Source organism: Gavialis gangeticus, unplaced genomic scaffold, assembly GCF_001723915.1.
Source record: "Gavialis gangeticus isolate Ggan-Ray unplaced genomic scaffold, GavGan_comp1, whole genome shotgun sequence".
Lineage (NCBI taxonomy): Eukaryota > Metazoa > Chordata > Crocodylia > Gavialidae > Gavialis > Gavialis gangeticus.
The window spans coordinates 77,413,008-77,418,490 of NW_017729024.1; the positions used below are offsets into that span (position 1 = coordinate 77,413,008).

Below are 5,483 nucleotides of genomic sequence, written 5' to 3' on the forward strand. Positions count from 1 at the left end.
AGCCAACATAGACTCTTATTTTTTTTTTTTTATCTTTCAAAGATAAATGTATACATGCTTCAAAACTATACAGTTACCAACACTCTTACACTATAGTGAGATAAGTGTGAGAGAAAGAAAGACTATATATTTTGGAAAATGCATATCATAATCAGGTTATTAAATGCACCTTAATTATAAGCAGAAGCAAGAAGGTATCAAGTTTAGTCAACTATTTCCATCAGTGTTCATTAGAGTATGGAGGTCAGGAGTTTTTTAAAAATTTAAATCTTCCTCATAAGCACATTCAATTGGGCAAGGAGCAGAAAACAGCTTGAGCCACAATTTTCACCACAAAACTACAACAGTAGTCACATTTTTCTAGAAGAGCTGTCATAAGAGAAACCCCTTATAGAAACAAAATTGCTGAACCGAATGCATTATACTACAGATACTTAGATTGCACTGTCAATTCCTATTGATTCAAATCTGCTGTTTTCAAATCTCTTTTTATTTTTTTTAGGGGTGCATATTCAACATAATAAAGGAGAAAGAAAACTACGTTAAAAAAAGTATACTAGTCCAGCTAAAGCTAGGGAGGATACAGTAACTGTTATGACTTAAATAATACACATAGTAAAAGAAATTCCAGTCCACAGACTTCTGTCCCTCTCCTGGGATTAAAAAAAAAAGCACCTATAATTATGGGTCTACTTTTTGCATCTGTGTATGTACTTTACTATGACATTAATAAGTAATACATGCAATTTAAAGACATAACTTTTCCAGTGCTTCAGCAATATGTGCATATAGTTCACAACTCTTTCCTTATTAAATACAAGCCTGTTTTTCCAGTAACAGAGAACAATTTTCAGAACCTACCTTGCCCACACAATAATAGAAATATTTTATACAGTATTCCTCTAGCAATGGAATATTGTGCCCAGATTTTCTTTCTTTAACTGGCTACAGTTTAACTCGGGCCTTCAGCTTTCTATTATTCCCAAATATCTATGTTTAGCTTGTTGCAAAAAGAGTTGTGGAATGCTCATTTTGGACTGTAAAAACTGCTGTAATGTAGCCTTTATCAATTCTTTGAAATGATATTTGCTTTAGTTTGGCCACTACTTCTTTTTCCAAACTAGATAACAAATTTAATAAGTTTGTAAAGCATGCATAAATTACAATTCTAAGAGAGTACCTGGTAGCAGGGGAGATTTAAGGGGAAAACTTACTATCTGCAGGTTTCAGCCTATGATCAATTACTACCAGGCACAGGTTTATCTACAAAACATACAATACTAACATAATTAAGGTAATCCTGGAAATAAGTATCATGGCTCAGAAACAAACAGCGAAAGCTGAAACTACGCTAGGCCCTCTCTGTTGCTCCTTTCTTCCTCTCCAGAACCTCTGCTGTAATATTTTTGTAAAAGGTCAAGCTCTAGCTGTCTGTTGCAGTGTGAACTCAGCACAACTGACAGATATGAAGAGCAAGCAGAACAGATGCTAAGATATGTGAGCATCTTAAGCAATTTCATTTAGAGCAGGGGTGGGTTGGAGGGCCACTTAGGGAGTTTTGGAGAGCTGTTGCAGGCCAGGTCAGCAAACCACCACCCCCACCACATCAGGCCAGGTCAGCACCTCCCCTCCATCTCCCCCACAACAGATCACCAAAACTCCCCAAGTGGTTCTCCAGCCCACAATGCCAGCTTGCAGCAGGTCCCTTGGCCCTGCTCAGCCCAGACACATGGACAAGCACAGGCTGCAGCAAGTAAGGCTGGTCCCACCACTCCTGGGTACACAGTGGGGCTGGAGCAGTATGGCAGCCAGATTCTGCTTCCTGGGAGCCCCACTAGTGGCGGCTCCTTCTGGCTGCTGCTACCAGTGTCTCTGTGCGTTTAATGGAACTCTATTGGATTTGCACAATACTGCACCTGAAGCAATCAGCAGGCTGCAAAATTTGGACATAAAATCATAAATACGTTCTTCCTTGCTTTGTGATCATTGTATCATTATGCATTAAAAACAGTAAATAAATAAATAAATGCTCAGTGCACTAACTAGTATAGTCCTCACACAAATCAGAACCAGGTTCTATGAATACTGGCTCACTGATGGCACAAAACCAGGCAGCATTTGAAACACTACTCATTTTTTCTTCTCAGTAAGAAGTAGGACTAAGCTAAAGGAGTTCAGGAGAACCCATCAGTATATTTGAGCCGCAGAAAGTGGGAACAAAGTTCACAGAACCCAAGCCAAATGGCTCAGGCACCAATTTATTTGAACATCTTCTACACAATCTATTGCAAACAGAATCTCATTATAGCGTCTTTTGTGCTCAAAGCTTATTTTGCAGGACATCATCACTTTTTCATCCAGCCTGAGTGGTGATGAATACTATTCTTGGCAATGAGCATCTCCAGGACTGCTCATAGAAGAGGGTGTGTATTATTATTTTTTAAATAACCATATTAAAAAGGAGTCCTATATTAAAACGTTCTTTAATGCAGAAAAGAAAGCACTGCCCTTCCTTGAAACATACATTTACACAGCATTATTTTAAACACAGTGGAACTAGACAACACATGCATGAGTCCACACACACAAACACAGCCCCAGACACACAAATACAATATAAAAGTGCTATTTCACTTCAAATAATTTGTCGGTCATGCTTCTATCAAGAATCAAACAGGACCAGATGTTACTGTGATAACAAGTGATATACATGCAATTACACCAATAGTGACTGACTCAGTGGGATCTGTAGAAAAATAATGCAACCTTTTTTACCTATATAGATATCTATATCTAGATATCTAGATATAGAGATATCTCTCTCTCTCTCTCTCTCTCTCTATATATATATAGATACAGGTAAAAAAGGTTGCATTACTTTATATATATCTATATAGATATATATATATTACTCCTGTCCCAAAGGACAGTCACTATTTCTTTTACTGTCCCCTTAGATTTTAATATGCTTAAGTTTATGGGCATACAGATGACAAATCATAAAAACTAGTTTAGCGAGCAGTTCTGTAAGTATCTCCTGGTCTAACTACTGTTTTTTCCTAACACAGGTTAGGCCAGCCTGTGAGCTCCTCCTTCTGGGGACATAATGGGCCGGCTGACTCCTCTTCTCAAGGGACATTTTAGGAGATCCAGCTGGCTCCATTTATGTGACTCTCTGGAGAGCTGACTTCCAAATAGGCTGGCCTTTCTGGTTTGCCTATGACATTTGTTGTCAGTGACATCACATGTAGGGAACTGAATTCCAGTGTGCTACAATGCTTCTGAGTTTAAGAGAATGGAAGTATTATCCAATATTGGGGTTCTCCGGCCATCAACAGATTAAAGATAGAGATAAAACAAAAACATATAAAAATATAAATAAGCCAAATGGTTTGTAGGGCTCTACACATGCTTGTACACAAAAATACATCAACATACTGCATACATACTCTTGATACATTTAAGTGTCTTTTAATTTAAATTCACCATATGGCAACATTCATCAGAAAAGCATTTAACCTTTTAAAACTGCAGTGTTATGTACCTACATTTGAAAATAAACTATTCAGTCCAGTTGATAAAGAAGTATGAAACTGCTCTGCTTTCCTCTTAAATGAAAGGGAGGAAAAAAGATACAACCTGGGCTGCAGCAATACAGGCTTCCAAAGTCCTTCCCAAATGTGACAGGTTTAGTCTTCAAATATATTCAGTTTCTGATCTTTCTGACCCATGCTCACAACAGTGACATTTGTGATGTCTATGTTTGTTCACTAAACTAATACATTCATCAAACAGCCATTGGATTATGATAACTTTTGGTCACTGCTGCCCTAGGTTAGATCTGAATCCTTATACCAATAGGTGGAAAGTATTCTGGATTTCTATAGCACCTTCCAAAAGATTCCTATGCGTTACAAATGTTAACTTATTGACCCCCAAAAAACACATCTGAGGGACAGAAAAGTTACATGTCTTCCTTCACACAAGGTTACATACAAAGTCAGAGGCACAGTCAAATCCAAACTTCCAAATTCCTGTTTGGTGCTCCCACTGCAACATCATATTTTCCTACTGTAGAAGAGGTGAAAGTCACCACGCCTTGCTATTGTAGTCTAAGATATCTGAGCACTGTTTGCTTTGCAGGTCCTAAAGAATTCACTTAATCCACAGATATCTTCAGTGAGAATCCTGGACTCAGTTACACTACATGCTTTACCTGGCTCAGTTCACAACTTATTGGCAAGTTACACCTGAGAGCCTGCCTTACAGGATACAAACTTTTACCTGACACATTCCTTTTGCGCAGCCAAATAAGTTAGAAAACATCATTCAGTCAGGTTTGCTACTTCATTGTTAATCTCTGCATTTTAAAAAAAAGGAAATCCTGCTCAAATTCAAGCAAATTTTCTTGACAGCTGTGAAACTTAAAACACTGTAGTGCAGTGTACTGTTGCCAAATGTGTCAGTAACTCTGAAAGAAATTACTTTCAAAGTTATGTACTTACTAAAAAAGAAGGAAGGTTTTACTGATAATCAGGGAGGTTTTAGAGAATGTGCTATTCCACATTTGGTTCAGAGTTATTTAACATGGTCAATGTACCTTACAAATGCCAAAATCATGACTGGCTACAATGTGCATCAACTCTATTTATCCAAAATAATATTCAGTTTTTATTATACTGAACAATTTATAACTGGCACTAAGTTCTAGAGATCTTGTTCAACTTTAAAGAGCCTGTCTCTATATTTGCTTTAGAGTGGTTCAATAAACTACAAAATACAATTATCTGGTATTTTATTTTCACTTTAAGTACCAGGAGCCATATGTTATTTTAAGTATCTTGTACTTTCTAGGAAACAAAAACAAAAAGCAAAGCTGTAAATCACCTGCAGCCACAAAATTATGTGACAGGCCTAGAAACCCTGTAAAAATGAAAAGCTTTAAAAGGAACATATGAAAATCTATGGCTTAATTTTGGCATTCTGCTATATCCTTCTTCACATCAAGAATGCTACATCCAATAATTCAGCCACTCAGGAGGTGCTGTTATAATACCCGCCTAACCATGTGCATTGCAGTACTCTATATTCTTGTGTCCACAATAAATTTACATGCTTAGGACCTGATCCTGTGGGTATACTGCATCTAGATGGATCTCTTCATCACTGAGAGACCTGATTTCCCATTAACATGTCCCATTAGCATGCAGTAACTCCAGGACCAACTCATGTTTGTCTGTCTCCTGTAAACACTAGGCCTGTGTGAATAGTGAAGTATTTGATTTGGAGGACAGTGATTCGATTCAGTGATTCGAATCACTGCCTCCACTCGATTCGGCCAAATCAGAATCAAAGATTCAGCACCAATTCGGTGCTTATTCGGAGATTTGGATCAGCCAGGGGAGAGGCAGGCACAGCTGGGCAGCTGCAGGTCCTTCTGTGGCTCCTCTGGCTGTGCATGCCCTACTCCGGGGGGGGGGGGG

General features: G+C 38.2%; 1 protein-coding gene across 2 annotated transcripts in view; it reads right to left on the reverse strand.

Moving 5' to 3' along the window:
* MCC (mutated in colorectal cancers) overlaps positions 1-5,483 on the reverse strand; it is a 377,421-nt gene that overhangs the window by 223,822 nt on the left and 148,116 nt on the right. The window lies entirely within an intron of this gene.